General features: G+C 40.3%; 1 protein-coding gene across 1 annotated transcript in view; it reads left to right on the forward strand.

Annotated features, from left to right (window-relative positions):
- The window catches only part of LOC140559464 (uncharacterized), a 148,005-nt gene that overhangs the window by 104,847 nt on the left and 25,251 nt on the right, over positions 1-17,907 (forward strand). The gene's annotated exons all lie outside the window — the stretch shown is intronic.

The raw sequence follows: 17,907 nt of genomic DNA on the forward strand, positions 1-17,907 counted from the left end.
AAGGCCAGTCAAAACCCCTGTTTGACTGGAAAAGACATTGTGAAGGATGCAGCAGACTCTGGAGAGGTGGTGCACTTTTCTACTGTGCATCAACACCTGCACAAATGTTACCCTCATCAGAGTCATCAGAAGAAACCTTTTCCTGAATCTTTACCACAAACTTCAGTGTCAGTTGTCAGTTTTCAAAGCTACTTCCAAACAAACCTAATGCTTTTGGACCAGTTGAGCTAAAATAGAGATTTATGGCCATAATGAGCAATAGTATGTTTGAAGATTGATTTTATGAAAAGAACACCTCTCCAACTGTTAAGCATGGTGGTGGATTGATCACACTGTGGGCTTGTGTTGCAGCCAGTGGCACTGGAAGTTTCACAAGCTGAAGGTCAATTAATTACACTAAACACACATTTGTGTTTTTATTAACAATCCAAAAAAAAATTGGATGACATATGCACTGTGTGTTATGTCAGAGTGAACACACTAAACGTGCTGAAAGTATTTGTTTTATATATATATATATATTTTATATATATATATATATCTGTTTTTAGTGAAGTTGTTTAAAATGAAGATTTTAAGTGCCATAAATGGTTAATTCTGCTATTATTAAAGAATGAGTTTTTTATGTTTTTGTGTTTTAATGGTTTTAATTATTTATTACATAATATATTGTTCATCGATCAATTCTTTTCATAATATAATATTTTCATCTCAACATGAGATAGTCATAAGGTCAATGGACTCTTGCTTACAACTGACTTCTATGCTACATGAATATCTAACAAATCTAATAAGGTTGTTTTGACTGAAGAAGCCATTTCAGTATTGTAAACATTAACTAAACTTTTATACATACATTTCTATAAACTACATTTCTATAAACGATAATTATTATATATTTAGTTGTGAATGCATTTTGAGCTATGTTTTTAATGAATTAGCCAGTAACAGACATGCTTTGTGTTTTAGGGATGCGGAAGGAGTTTTTTCAACTTTGCAACATATAGAATGTGCTATAATGTAATGTGAGACAACATTGTATACATATACAGGGTGGGCCATTTATATGGATACACCTAAATAAAATGGGAATGGTTGGTGATATTAACTTCCTGTTTGTGGCACATTAGTATATTGTAAATAACTCATAATAAAGAATAAGAATAAAGTTACATTAAAACCAAGCACACCATTGTTTTTCTTGTGAAATTCTCAATAAGTTCTCCCTCTTCCCATTGAAAAAACTTAAGTTGGATCCAAAACGGCCGACTTCAAAATGGCCGCCATGGTCACCACCCATCTTAAAATGTTTTCCCCCTCCCGTTTACTAATGTGCCAGAAACAAGTTAATATCACCAACCATTCACATTTTATTTAGGTGTATCCATATAAATGGCCCACCCTGTAAACATCAAATCGTTGATTTATACCCTGACAACTCTAGTCCTACATGCTTTTATCCTTCTGGACAAACGTTATGCAAAAGAAGTCTCGAACACACTTGAACAAGTAGTGTATTTATTGGGCTGACACCTGCTTTAATGCTAAGCCTTTTATTGATAGGTCATGATAGGTTTTCAGACTGGTTTTGTACAGCCTTTCCTTCATGTTGGAGGGAACTACCAGACACACCCACTGCTCTCCAACTGGGTACACTGAGACTCGGACGATGCGTGGTGAGCAAAAGTTGAAAACATTTGAACTTTATATGACCCCATGCATCTGCTGCGGCACACTCCGTTTACCACTGTGTGTGGCCATATAAAGTCATATGAGGAAAATCCGCGTCTGTGCTGCGCATCGCATTGAAAATAACGTGTTTGAAGGTACAGCTGTGAATTTCCTGCGTTCAGTGTGAAAGCAGCTTTAGGCTGCTATTGGGGTTCAGAAGTGCTTTGCTTGTGCTTCAGCAGCATTCCCCTAAAGCAGCCAACAGTTGATATGAGAAGTGATTTGGCTTGCTGTGATGGAAATACAGTGGCAAAGGGGAATTTCACTGACTTTTCAAAATGTCTGCCTGATTCAGTCCCTGAGAATTAAAGTTAATTACGTTTGTAAACAGTAAATGGTGGTTTGGCTGTAAATGTGGGCAACATGAAGCAGGAGTCCTGATTTTATTTTTTATTTTTATTTCACATCATCTGATTTCCATATGTAAGGTTGATGATGGTAAAATAGTAATCAATCTGAAAAAAAAAAAAAAAAAAAACGTTTTCTTTGGGGACAGGATCTTACAAATTTTTTTTATCTTTGCACATTGTCGCTGCCACGCAAAATTCCCCCTAACTTTTATCGGAAGAACCTAAAAAACAAGTTTATTCCATAACCGGTAGGTTTAAATTATGTCACATTTTCACATAATGTAAGGAACTGCCAGATTGTCAAAAAACTTGTATTTCAAATATATTTTAGATACAAACCTTCTCAGAACTATTATAACTGAACATATTGTGCATGCAAAATGTGTATATGTAATAACTTTCTGTTATTAAGCTTAGCATTAAATTCCTTAAACTTTTATTTCTTATATCTAAACTGCTATAAACAATTCAGACTTTTTAAAGTTTCTCTACAAGAAAGCATTTCCATTTTTCGGTCCAAACTTTCATCTACTTTGTTTAGATCTTAGTCTTTTTGGTATCTGAGAAATTCCCCTGGCACTTAAATAAATATAAACATAAATAAAATCCCAAAATATCAAATCAAAATACAAACACATATCTGCAACGCACTAAGGCTTTACTATGCTAATTTGTAGCAGTTGTAGTTAAACAATTCTGAAACGTAAGTGTTACCTTGTTGCAGTAGTTTTTCATATCTATTGCTACAGTTAAAAAAAGTGGTGTGACACTAATATCAGTAAACCGATATAGACAGCATATCGCCCAGCACTAACTGACCGAGTGCTGATACTCGAGCAACAAAATCTGCAACTGTATCTTTGAAATCCAGCCCTGCCAGCCTGCTTTCCGTTTGTAAACGTGACACAGTCAGGCAATCTGCCTATCGATCATCTCCATTGATCCTGTTGCCCAGGCATAAAATAATAGTTTCTCTTTTATTGCTGTATTAATGATCAGACAGTAGAGGATCTCCAAAGTGCCCTGGCTGCTTCTTGATTGATCACGGGAGATATCAGCGTCCCAGAGACAAAGGGTCCCCCAGCTTTCATTATCTGAATTGAGTAACTTATCCGATTATGGAGGTTCACTCGATTGCAGAGCGCTATCTGTCATTAATTTAAAAGGTGGTGGGAGCAGATGAGGGTTTGCGGCGGGCCTGTGGTAATGCGCCGCCTGTTCCTGCTGCAGCCTGACATTTGGTGGATATGCGCTGAGCAGATTTGTTTGGGGTGGCACTGTTGACCTCTGTGTTTTTACTGGGCTGGGTTCACTGCGCGAGCATGTGCGTGTGCGCATGTGTTTTGAGTGTGTGTGTGTGTATGTGTGTGTGTGTGCACACGGACCATGAAACAATCTTTTGATGGGGAGGCTAGGTGTCAGCACACTCACTGTAATGCATATAGAAGATTTACATCTGAAAAGTTTGATGCCTCTAAAACCTGTGACAGAAATTCTTACCATATCCCAGTTAACCCAGCTAAATGTATTATTCAGTTATAAATTTTTATGCAGTTCTTTAATTGTGTTTATTTATTTATTTTTTGTAACAGTTTGATATTGCATATTTTGTGGAGTCCCATTGGGTTCTATTGGGCCTATATTAATTAAAATATTAACTAATTTTATTTGGTAATTATGGACCCAAAGTGTGCCAAGAAAAGGTTCTTAATAACATTACTCTCCTGTCTGAATAAAGAGAAGTTCCTAATAAAGTGCTCTGTGAATGTTAATAGAGTATATACACAATAGATATACAGTATATTTCATACAGTCATAAACAATACCGTTGTTTTGGTCCTATGTTTTAAAAAATGGGCCTGTGGTTTGTCTTTGTTTGTGAGTGTGAATGAAACTAGAAGCCAGAGAACAAGTGCTTCCCATCCAGCGCTGCCACGGCTCCTCTACCTCCTGCACAGAGCCCAGAGGCGGATGAATAGATGGACTCCATGTAGCCAATGAAGACAGGTGGCAATAATCCTGCTAAGAGACAGATCTAAAAGCGCTCATACAAAACCAATTTCAGCTGCGCTCCATTTGTCAAAAGCTCATCAGAGTGAGGGACGAGAGTGCTGAGGCCGCATGGCCTCTGAATCGCTTCGTTCCTGATTGCCTTGTCAGGGCACCTTATCCTCTTGAGAATGCCACAAACACACACACATACACACACAAATAATCTCTCACACACACACACACACACACACACACGCTGAAGTATTGACGCAACTGTCATTTATGCTGTACTGGCAGCCACCTTAAAAAACTCCCATGAACTTCCATAGGTCTTCTCCAGCCTGCCTCCAAATGACCCTTTCAGTGGCCTAACTACCAGCAGTACAGGCAGAGCAATCGCATTTAGACCTGCACTGTAGAGGGCCCATGGAGCTCAGTCCCCTAATGTCGTTTAGGAGCTATGACATCATTTCTTGTATCGCTAGTTCCGGGTTGGCAGAGGTCCATTCAGCTCCATTTAAAGCCATTGTAAATACACTGTAGTATCTAGGTAGATGCAACCAAACCCCATTAGCTAGGCCTTAATTAGTTAGGCCTAAAGGCCTTATATATCAGATTAGTGATCCTTCATAATTAGGAACTGACAGTGGAATTAACCAATCCTGTTCTGATTTAGAATGGGTGGGACTGACTTTAGAAGAACACAATATCACTCTAGACCTTTAGAAAGTTCTACCTTTGTCACTGACTGGGAATATGAGCTGCAGGCTGTTAACAAATTGGTGGTACTTCTTACTGTGATGCTGCTGACTGTGTGGACCTCTATGGCTTCTTTCCAGTTGGGTCTTAGCAGCATTAAATCCCCAGCTAACATGTCCATGTGGACCCTGCATGGATAGTCCAACTGGAATCCAGAAAGTTTTGTCCTCGGGTTCCACATTGGCCTCACGTTTGGAAGCCCACCAGGGTCAGTGATGAGAACAGGAGGGGTTAAATATGGGCACCATCTGGGATGTCCACTGCATACGTGGCCTAGATGGGACCCATGTGAGATTAAGGTGGGCTGTAATGACCGGGCCCATTAGGGAAGCCTGACTGGGTCCCAGTAAAAAAATGCATGAACAAACCCGCTCAGAGCCTATGCCCACCTGGAACCCACCTAGCCCATGTTCCACCCAATATCCGCCCCACTTGAGCATGTTGGCTGCTCCGAATAAGTCCTGTGAGAAAAAACAAACAAACTGATGATTAATGATCATTTTAATTAATGAATCTGAATATTAGTGTGCTCTATTGTATTATATGTTATTGCACGTTTATAAAAGAAATGAAGTCACTGATGATTTTACAATGGCTGAAGGGGTTTTACACTATTTACAACACCCATTACACTTGTTATGATACATATGGAACATATAAACTTGCAGATCTTTCATAATGCACTTTTACACCCATGACTCATGGGTAATTAAGCTTTAATAATACACTCCAGAAATAATAAAACTTTAATAAACACTCCAACATTACCCAACTAGAAACGCAACTTCGTTGAGGCATCAGTAGCAGGTAAACAAGAAAATGACATTTTATTAAAATGTTATATTAAAATTGATGCTTAAAAAAAAAAAACTAGTCCTATACAGTATTGATTACACCACTGGACACCCCTTGCTGTTCCTGTTGTACTTTTAAGAAGGAATTGTTTCCCCAGGATGCTTTATCTACCCTCATAATCGCTGACTGCTAGAATTAGACTTCCATTAAAAAGACGTCTTAACTTAATACTAAAAGGGTAGCCCTCTCTCATGTCATTATAAATAACTTCAAGGAGAAAAAACACAGGGCTTTAGTACACACAGTCCAGTACGGGTCAGGCTGAAGTGCTACCACTTATCTCCTCCACCCCCCCCCTTCTCTCTCTCTCTCTCTCTCTCTCTCTCTCTCTCTCTTTCGCTCTCTCTGTGCGTGTGTGTTTACCTCCTTCTCCCCCGCGGTGGCGGAGGTATAGTGGCGAGGATGGAGGGATGGATGGATGGATGGATGGAAAGCTAGGAGGCCTTAATGAAAGAGTAGATTCCAGTCAGCCTGCTGGTTCTCATCAATCAGCCGTGCGCTTTGGAAGTGTAATCCGAGGGAAGGGTGGGGAGGGAGGGGGGGCATCAGGCTTTTAATCTCTATTAGTTAATGGACTCTTCTCTCGGCCTGTAGGAACTTTAGCCTGTCTGTCTGAAAACGAACGAAAAACGCTACGGCTCAGAAAGCTCAGGCCCGAGCAGAGTTTTGTCTCAAGCCTGACCAGAAGCTCCAAATAGCAGCAGCCGAGCTGAGGCTAAATAAACGCTTCTGAATTAGTCATTGGGTTGTAAAACGTCTTTTATGAAACATTGCCCTCTTTTGGGTTATTTTTAAATCAATTAGCTTTTATGTGCCATTCCTGAGACGCTTTTTTAAATCAGCGAAAGGGAGGGGAGGCTCCAGCATGTGGGGCGGCTGTTTTTATTTTTGCCGTTTCTCTCTTTAACGAATGTTTTGTTTTCCCGTATCCAAACCCGAAGATGAGAGGACGTCACGGAATCCATTACGAGATCTTCTTTACAATGTTCGGAAGTGTTTCATTAGAGCGAGGCGTTTCGCACAACGACCCCACACGTGGCCCCTCGCATGCCACGCTAAAGCGGTGCCCTTTAAAGGGCCTGGGTGTTAATGAAATGGTGCAAACATCCCCTCAGCCTCTCGGAGACTCCGACTTACACGGAGCCACATCCATCCGATTCAATTATAAATTACATCGGCTAACGAACCGTAGCTCATTATGGGAGGCAATTGCTCAGAACTGTCTTTTGACCAAAAAAAAAAAATGTGGAAAATAAAAATGATCGTAACACTCCAGTGCCTTTATTTCATGATTGGGAGGGGTTGGAGGGAATGGAAGCCCCCCACACACGCACACATACACATACGCACTCCACACAGACACCCCGTCCAGCCATTTCACACCCGGGGAAGCGTCTTTACTGCTTGCATGTTGGCTCGTCCAATTGCTTTATGTGAAACGGACTGGATTTGTTCACACTGTATTTACCACATCTTTCTTCAATTTTCACCTTCCCACGTCTGAAGCACGCTGCAGATTTTGCAGTCCTTAAATCCTTAAATAACTCTCTCTCTCCCTGTATAATAAAGGACGCACGCCCCTGGCCTGTGTGCTACATCCACTTCAGGCCTTGTCTTTGGTCCTGTCAGAGTCAGACAGGCCCTCTGATCAGCGTATGCTAATGCTATGCTAACGGAGGCGTCTACTTAGACCTCCCACGCCAGCACAGCGACGTGTATGCAAAACAGTGGCCAGAGGAAAGAGACTGAATGCATTCAGTTGTTTTTTTTCTTTCTTTTTTTCTTCCCTTAGAACTTCTTGCCAGAGCTCATCATTCTCCTACTCTGGGGCACATTTGTCTTTTCGTTTGGCTCTTTTGGAAAAAAAGGGGGGCTTGTTCCCCTTTTGCCACCAAATGTCATTTACGCTTGTTTAAGACAAACCAGAGCCCTCTTGTAGATGTGATCAGCTGCTGTGGGATCCCCTGAGAGAAGCACTTTTGTGGTCGTTTCTGTAATCTCTCCATGCCCTCCGCAGTGCTTGCAGATGACTTGTACCGAATTATGGAATATGTTTGGCAGTGTGTGTATACATATTCTGCTGGGGTTTCACCCATCAAAATATACCCGAATATATAAGCCAGAATAAAAAAAATTATCACCATGTATATTTAAGGTGGTAGCAACTTCAGCTTCAGGTGGTACAGTGCAGTGAAGGTCTTGTTCGATGTGTGGGTCGGAAAGCAGATGTTGATGATTGCAGTTTGGCGTGCCAAAGGCCATAGTGTAAAGGATGTAGTTGAATTTGCAGGCGTATGGAAGTGTACGGTCGTACTGGTCTACCAGCAGTGGCAAAATCCCAGTCTACAGGAAGTTCTCCTCATTCACAAGCAGAAGTAAGCTAAGGTCTCTCGTGGCGCACTCTGGTCCATAGATTTATGGTATGTAGTTCCCTGCAGTGTTCTTTCAGAAACTGGTTGTGAAGGACCAGCATTCTCAGCAGACTTCTAGAAGCAATTTTGCCTGGAAGCGAAGCAGTTTACCTTCACAAGCTGTGAAACACGGCAGCAGTCCCACAATTCTGGCGAGAATTTCCTGTAGACTGGGATTTTGCCACTGACCGTACGCTTCCGTTGCACATCTCGCAGGTATTTGTAGCTGCGCTAATAAAACATTAATAGTTCTTCAAACGAGCTCACCACAACGATATGATTTTCTTCAAAATGATAAATTCTTGTTTTGTTTTCCTGTACGAATTTATGTTTACTTCCATCTGTTTAAATGAAATATGGTGTTTTCACAAGCCAAAACCCTCATATTGAGATAAATGCTTTTAAATAATGGGTTTGGGTGCCTAAACCCTCTCCATAGTACTGTATGTGTAGAATAAACTGGTCACATGAACATAACAAACAAAACTGGAAAATGTATTTGGGTTAACCGAATCCTCATAAATAATGATTGCACGGGTGTATACAGTGTCCTACTTCCAGGTTTTAAATAATCCCAATAGGCCTCTTGCCAGGATATTGATTGATTGGAAGGACCCCTAAAGGTCATATTCATAAAACATTAGGTGTTGATAAACACATTGCTGTCTGCAATTGTTAACCGCTAGTTAATGAATTACAGCAGTCGCAGCTTGCCGTTGTCCTGGACTGGATTACTTGTCCGTCTCCAGACACTAAAATATTAGCAATTTAGAGAGCATGTTACCTAATTACCAATTTTCTTCAAATAACTAATTGCACATAAGCACTATTCATGAAAACAGATGCATGCCGGTTTCTTTTTTTTCCCCTCATTCACTTCAATTTCCATATGTGCTGCACACATGTAATAGGGTCATGCATCTGAAGCCTGCAGAGCCATTAGCCATCATGCCTAACCATCACTCATTACGAAGCTAATTTTCTGTTATTTGCAGCCGTTTTGAATTTATTGCATTTAAAATTTGGACAAGCAGGCCGATTAATTGACTCATATTGGACACTTAACCAGAACGGTTGCTGAGGCAGTGCTGGGTGAGATTTGGTTCATTCTTAGGGCTGCCATTTCTCTGAGGTCGCTGTTTCACCTTTAAATAACAGCCTTCGGTTAAAGTGATAGGTTGGTGGAAACATATTTTACCCAAATAAAAAGGACATTGTAACAATTGCACCCCCACACACACTTGTCTCTTTGTCTAACCCAGTGTATCTAATATAAGTGAATATAAGTAGTACAAGCCCTACACAAGACTTTGTGCATATAGTACTTAAAGTGTGCATCCATAAATACAACTAATAAAAAGAATAAATAAACAATAACCACCCAGCCCCCATATATATATATATATATATATATATATATATATATATATATAGCCTATAGCTGCTATTTACTGGTATTTCTAATTCAGTAAATGTATATATATTATTGGCTTAACACAAAGTTATTGCACAACTACCATGCTACTGTAATCCATTTGCAACAGTGAATGCCTCACCAGTAGTAGCATTGTTATTGCATGGGTTATTAATGTGTAACTACAGACTTATTAGTGGTACAGTGGGACCAGATTGATTTCAGCCACTGCATGTAACCCATCTGTGTCAGTGAACACACACACACTTGTTATTAGGGGTAGTGAGAACACACAGAGAGCAGTGGACAGCAACCTTAGTGCCAAGGGAGCAATTGAGGGTTAGGTGCCTTCAGCTGTGAATGTTGAGGGAGGAGAAAGTACTGTTCCTTCACTCATAGACAACACTTCTAATAAAATGCATTCATGTCCAGTCCCTATAGAATGGTAATGGCAATAGATTAGAACTCTCTGCAGCAGATAATCACAAATCTACTGGCACCATTCCTAATGCCAGGCATGGGCTAGAGGGGTATAAAGCCCCCCAACATTTAGCTGTGGAGCAGTGGAACTGTTCTCTGTTCTCTGGAATCATGAATGATGCTCCATCCAGTTCTTTTGAGATAATGTTAGGGATTTGGGGATGAAGTGGTGTAATGGTCATCCACATCTTGTGGCTGAATACAATCAAATCCTCACAGCAATTCCCCAGAATCTAGTAGAAAGCCTTCCCAGGGCAGTAGAGACAGTTACTCCAATAAAAGTGGGTTTCGTCTCTTCTCAATACCCTTGATTTCAGAGGAGCTGGTGTCCCAATACTTTCGTCCATATAGTGTATCTTTTCTCATGTTGCTGGAACCGTACATCGAGTGCAGCCTCACATGATGATGTCAGCCTTGCTCCTTTATTTAACGGCGGCAGTGTCTCTCTCAGTGCCGGGATATAAACCAGTTATCCCAAAGCCACTTCACTGATCTTCCTGCTCTATCGCTTTTGACTCAATTGATGAAATAGGCTATTATGGGATCTTCTTTACTAAAGCACTTTCGTCCTTTTCAATATGTCTGATGTACATACAAGGCTGCTTTCATTTTCAGTGGACAAGAAAAAAAGGAAACTCACCCCCACCCCTCCCCTCCACTGCTTGTCTCAATAATGTGGCTTCTTTCTTCCGAGTCTACCAAGATAATCGGATTTTCTTGGTGTATTCTGTGACCCTCTTTTTGTGCTGCTTTTGACCCTAGCAGAGTTGCCTTGGCCTTGATAGAGCCATTGTTTTAAACATAAACATAACGGACAGACGAGGCCTATTGAAGGCATGAACAGACAAGGCTAACAGCAGTGCCTCTATTCAGGACTTCACGACTGCCATTAAAAGAGAGAGAGAGAGAGAGAGAGAGAGAGATAGAGCAAAAGAGAGAAAAAAGATACTTTTAACTGGCCCGTTATCTCGCCTCTGATTATTTAAGACTTGGAGACTGACCTACACTTCACATCCTTATCTTCCACTCCCTGCCTTTCCTTTCCTTTAGCATTTTCCTTCAGCAGACAGAGCCACATTGTTCAACAACACGTCTGTTTCTCCAAAGCTTTTACCTTGGGAGTTGGGTCCATTATCTAGCGAGATGGAAAAATATGTTTCTTTTAACAAAGTAATATCTCCCATGCTTTTGTCTATTCAGCTTGAAGACAACAACAGAAATTGGGCTGATAAGCTCAATAACACTCACACTTTTTGTTCTTTATTTATTTATTTATTCATTTATTTTTTCATTCATTAAAATTGATTTCCATTTTATGTCTTTAGTAAGGGGACAGAGCTAAAAGCTGTGCTTTAAGTCAGTCAACTGAGCAAAGATCTCGATACAATGCATACGGCTGTTATTTGACTGTTGCTGACCATAAAGCATGTGTAGAGGGTAGACAATCATTTGTTTGTATTGTATCATGGGTGTTAAAAAGAGACTTAAGTTATACCAAAAGTATTGACATTTGACCGCTTAAAAAGCCTATGGCCCGCTGACAGGCCAAAAGTGCTTGAACAGAAATCCCTGTAGTTACTGAGTAATGCGCCTTAGTGTGGAGTAAGCCCGGCTGTGTTAAGGGGTTAAACACACTCAAGTTTGTTTTGGTCATGCTGCCATTCAGCTATCAGCAGCCGGAGCCTGAGAGAGCATAATTGGCCATGCTCTCTCAGGGTGGGTAGATGTCTCTCTCTCTTTCTCTCTCTCTCTCTCCACATCACTTCAGTGTGATGCTGGCCAGCATGGTATCAGAGCTTGGTACCATGCGTTTTCCTCCAAGCACACTGGTTGCGTGGGGACGTTGCATCGGCAAAAGAGGAGGTGGCTGGCCTTATGCTCCCAGTGTCAGGAGCATTACGTGTGATAGGGGAGAGTACAAACTAGTGGATTGGCAAATTGGCAATGTGGATTGGAAAATTAGGTTCTTACACTCTAGATGTAATGGCTTAATATAGAACCATTGCCTTTGATAAATAACCTCTGTAGAACCCCCTTTAAAGCTGTACCTGTAGGCAGATTCATTTTAGAATGAAAATCATTTGGTTGGTTGTTTTAATAAAAACAGTAACATAAAATGTGCAGGAACTGAGAGAAGATCCTACACAATGCGATTTGTAACTCACAGTAATAAAAGGAAATAGCACTTTGAAAAACTTTTTTACTAGAAATAAGCAAATTAGATTAGTTTTACACAACATGAATAACAAATGCTGATTCTTATTACATAAAATGTACCTCTTCAAAGCCAAAAGCGATATTACAAACTTTTATTAGGCTAGGACACAGGAACAGCAGAGAATGAAATTTATTTGTATAGCACTGTTTTACAAATGCCGTTTTCACAAATCAGCTTCACAGGAATCAGTAATCAGTAAGAAGATAAGAGATTAACAAGACATGAAAACCCAACAAGACAAAAAAATATATATCCAGGTGAGCAAGCCAAGGGTGACAGTGGCAAGGAAAAACTCCCTAAAGTATAAAGTATTGATCACTGTACCACCACATAAAACTGTTCTGCTCAGGTGTGCTGATATAATCATAGTATAATATATAATATAATTATATGCAATATAAATACATAAATTAATTAACTAATGTAAACTCAATAACACTTCCACTAAGTCTTGGTTTATTTTATTTTTTATTATTATTTTATTATTGAAATGTATTATTATTTATTATTTATAATAAGTTTTTAATAAGTTTTAATAAGTGTTTTTAACAGTAAGCTGTTTATTAAAGTAACATTTTATAGGTTGGATTGACAACTCTTTTCTTCAGTGTCCAATTACTGAAGTATTTTCCACCCCTGCATTTACTCAGCATCAGTCACATCAGACCTTGGACATGAATAACTCTGAAACGCCTGAGACAGGATTTCTGACTCAGATTGGCTGGTGAATTACACTATACACAAAAAAATACACATTCCTAGAGGGTTATTGCCTTGGACACATGGTTCTTTCAAAAGCCCTTAATTAGTGCATAACCCTTTCATGACGTAGTATTTTGAACTATTTACAACAAAAGAGTTTCTCAAAAGACTATTCATTGAAAGTTCCACTGGGTTTCATTGGGTTCCTTTGGTTCCATTAGAGTGGGTCTCGGTGGCAAAACCTTTGCGTCCCATGCTTTTTTCTGGACATTGATGCCACTGAACTTTGACCCCTGGTCTGCAGGAGTCCATAAGAGAACAAAAAGGGGCACATGTGTATCTAATTACTGCATGATAAGTATCAGGCTCCATCTGTTATGGAGAAATACATTTTCTTTAACTGGGTGAACCGGACAGCCTGTCTCTTCTGTCGTAGCATGTGACAATTCAAATTTCATGATTCAAAATGGGCTGGAATTCAATGTTGTTACATTAACTTACCTTAAAAATAGTTGTTTTATTTTTCTTGCTAGTCCTGTGTTAAACCTAGATGAAACCACTGGGGTTTTCTAAACAGCCCTATCGCTAAAGGCCTTGACCACCCATGTGTTTAAAAAAAGAGCACAAGTCCACAAACAGAACAGACTGCAATAGAGAGGGATTGAATTTGGGACTGGCTTTGGAAAACCGGTGGAGTTGGGTTGGGGGTAAGATGGAAATCAACAAAATCGGAACTCTAGATAATAGGGATTAGCGAGTGTAACGCTCCAGAGAGCCCCCATATCCATTCATTGCCAGGTTGTGTAAATATTCCCTGAAATGTACCCAAAATACACTGACCCCATTCACAGCAGCGGCTTCGGTTGTCATTAAATTCTCTAACTCTGCAAACGAAACCCGTTTACCTACACTAGCACTTAATCAGGACACAGGAGTTCTTCAGGGGACAGCCACCTACCCCACACTTTATTAGGGACACTTGTGTCTCATAGTTAATCCAAAAACTGGGCACATTGAAGGTCCAGTAGTATTTAATGACTTTAATGAAGCATTGCTCTCAAATAACTACAGATAACTAAATAAATAAGCAGGACACACTATCTATTTCCAGAAGTATCTCCCCCTGACCCATCTCCTGGCCATTTGGCTGAATAAACGGCAGTGTTGGCCCTCAAGCTGTGCTGTAGGAAGTGTCCCACAGGGAGTGGGGGGCCAGTGTTAATGTACAGAGTGTTTAGTGTCTGCATTGAGGTGGAGGGGGCTTGTTTAGATGGGGCCGTGGTTAGCATGGGGGTTGGTGTGGAAAAACAGTGTGCTGAGGACCACTGGACCACAGAGAAGGCCATTCAGGAGGAAGAGTGGGCTTATGGGACACATCCGGAGCTGAGAGAATTCCCTACACACACACAGCTTATCTTCTCCCTTTAGGAGTCTGCCTTATTTATGTTGGTTCTGCTTTGATGTTCAGTTTTTTTTTCCTTCAGAGTTGTTCCCAAGGAGCTTCTCTAGGCCTCTTAATGTGTGTGTGTGTGTGTGTGTATGTGTGTGTGTATATGTATTACAGAACATAAATACATAATTCACAATAAACACTGACATTATTACTGTGTAAGAAAAAAAAAGCTTATTTGTATTTCGTGTGTTCAGACCATGCCATCAGGATATGATAATGTTGGAGGAGACTGTGAGAGGGAGGGAACTCCCTCTTTGAGGAATTTTGGGATTGAGTTCAGTCAGCTTTAGCTTGAGCTAAATGGTCCCTTCTAATAAATGGAGCTGGAACCGAGAGATATGGTGAGGTGTGTAATCTTCATCATGGGACATCATGGGATGAAAGGTAGTGACCAGAAATGGTAGAAAGTGAACACACAAAGCAAATCCTGTAGGTCTTGTAAGTTGTGAGGTGAGGCCTCCATGCATCACGTCAGTGAGCCTTAGGTGCCCGTGACCCTGACGCTGTACACTTACCTATATATATAAGGCTCACTGATGATATATAATATAACTTTTCATCCGAACATAATATGAATGAAAACCTGTTTGTGTGTGTATGCGTGTGAAAAACAAACCCCCGTGTGCAAATGTGTGTCGACAGACTACAACTTCACTCAGTTCAGTTCAGTTCAGCTCAGATGGTTTTTGGCATGAAGAGTGAGCACCCACTTTCTGTGGCTGAATTAATAAGCTTCAATGTGGAAATGAAAGCAGGCAAAAGTTCAGGGTCTGTCTGGGATACGGCCTATCAGCTCTTCTCTAGCCATTAACTTGGCCTATCTCTCTCTCTCTCTCTCTCTCTCTCTCTCTCCGCTCTGGCTGAAGAGCAGAGGCAGACAGTGGTACTGAGTAATGAAGACGGATGTGTCCTGCTATCAGGAAGCCACTTACTGCGGTTTGATGTAACCTTAAACATCATGGATAGCTCAATGGCACTCACCACAAAGAATCTAATTAATGAATAGCCAGTCTAAAGAGGGTGACGCCGTATGCATTTGCGGATGAAGCCGCGGCGCTAATTAAAAGCTGTTCAAATATCACGCTGTGAGTTCTTAGAGTGTCTGTGTGGGCTTTTTTTTATTGTTGTTTTTTTATTGTTGCTTTTATTTTTTTTTCCTCATTCACAAGGGATTTTTAGCACCCTTCGTCCACAGAAACTTGCACTGAAAACACTCTCATGTCTATAAGCACCGAGTTGGCTTGTAAGTGTTTCGCAAGAAAGATGTAAGCAGATAAAACCAACCAGATTTCTTTGCAGAGTCCGAGAATGCTGAGTTCTTATTGTCTATTTATAAAACATCGATCCATCCTTTTTTCCTCCCTTTATATGAATATGGTGTCTGTAAGCACCTGTAAGCTGAGTCAGAAATATCAGAAACGAAATGCCTTAGGGTGAGAACTGATAGAGAGCACCATACACACACACACACACACATACACCTACAGACCTGCCTAACCTGCCCTGTTTTTATAAGCCCTGCTGGTGCTAGCGCTGATGTTAAGTGGAGACCTGTATGTGTTGTAACAACAGAGCACTCCACGCCTGAAGGGAGAGAGAGAGAGAGAGAGAGAGAGAGAGAGAAGCGTTTTAAAGGACAGGTGTGAAGCCACAAGCTCTCATCAGTAGACCTGTTCATCCTAACAAAAGGGGCTTTGTTTGTTTTCCAATCAAAAGGCCTAATGACTTAGACTCACAACTCTGAACGAAAAGGGAAATTCGAAACCCTGTGTTGGACTATCAGGCTCTATTCAGAGCGCCCACTCCTTGTTGCTGACACCTCTTGTTAAACCAGATAAGTTTTAAAACATCCTGGGTCTGTTTTCAAGAGCCAGATTGACCTCTTTCCGCAGGCCCACAAATGGCTGTCATTGTGAACATGATATATCTAGGCCAAAATTTTTAGCTAGGTAGTGTCAGAGGCTCTCGGTTAGAACATGAAAACACATAGAATAAGAATAGAAGTCACACATCACTCATGTTTTATGCTCTTCGAATGAGCTCAAGTGCTCGCTCAGGTAGAAACATAGTGTATCCAAAAAGGAAAACCTATTTACTATCTGTTGTAATGAGGTGCAAATTTTGGACACCTCTTTATAAGTCTTTATAAGTATGTGGATAATATGGCTCTGGTTGGTTTATTTCAGGAAGGGGATACTTCATACTTCATGCATACTTCAATCAGATTGAGAAGTTGAATCAGTTGGTGCTTTTATTATAAATTGCTGTAAAACTAAAGATACGGTAATCAGTGGTGATAGTGTCCCAATTTGCATAAAGTAAAGTGGAGTGATAGTAGTTTACTTGATAGTAGATTGAGGATTAAAGCCAACTCAGAGTATATTTTAAGAAAAGGCCATGCAATGTATGAACCTGTGGAGAAAAAACTGAATACTTTCTCTGCAAGCAGAGATACTTTAGAGCTGGTCAATAGGACTTGTGTTTTGTCATATTATTTCCATACTTGGTACAGTATTCCAGGGGCTATGGATAAGACCAAGTTGTCGAGGGCTGGGAAAATCATACGTAGACCACAAGAACAGTTATGTGAGATATATTTGTTCAGTAGTGGGAAGAAAGCCCAGCAAATTGCAGGGGATCCTATTCATCTTCTGTTTGCTGAATTTCATTAATTCCCTTCTGGAAAGCATTATATGCCACAGGCCCCAAAAAATGTGGGTTTTTTTTACGAATTCATTCATTCCTTTTTTTTAAGTCACTTGTTGATTTGATGAAAATGTTGCTAATTTTAGTTATAATATAATATGCTATATACTACAAAGACACATTTCCAGAGATGTTCTATTCCATTCTCTTCTATTATATTCTGTCACATCACACCCACATGCATCTCACTGACCAAACACAAACTGTTCTCACGTTCAAACTCACCTGAGTACTAATGCTGCCTTCACATGCTGTCAGAATCATGGTAAATACCAGTTCCCGACATGGACGTTGCACATAAACACCCCTTCAAGTTTTATTTCTAGTATTTTGAGACCTGAGTTCCTGAGTAAAGGTGATCTTCAGCCTTTTAACATGGCAGAGAAGACAGAATCAGTACTGGATGCTACAGAATTCTTTTACAGTGTAGCTGCTGCTGTGTTCCAGTTGTTTGTGTACATTATTTAAAGCTGTAATCTGTGTGCATTATTGTTCTATCCATAGGAAACTGACTACTCTGCTAGCCCAGTACAAGTTGTTAATGTTACATTAGCCACCATTTCCTGTTGCCCCGACAACAAAGCATGTGATGTGTGAAAACATGTGATGTGCGCAAAATTGCAATATCACAAGTGGGAAGTAGGATCTTCCGACTAGCTTTCAAACTTAGCATGACTTCCTATACCTGTGTCCAGCAATACTTTGTGTATATAAGCTTGTATACTTTGTGAAGTATTGTTTGTCAGTGCATAACGAGTGGTTATCTTTATCAGTCTTGTATTTTGTATATTGGATTTTGTTTAGTTTTGCTTTGGTTGCTGTATTTCGCTGTTGTT

Source organism: Salminus brasiliensis, chromosome 7, assembly GCF_030463535.1.
Source record: "Salminus brasiliensis chromosome 7, fSalBra1.hap2, whole genome shotgun sequence".
Classification (NCBI taxonomy): domain Eukaryota; kingdom Metazoa; phylum Chordata; class Actinopteri; order Characiformes; family Bryconidae; genus Salminus; species Salminus brasiliensis.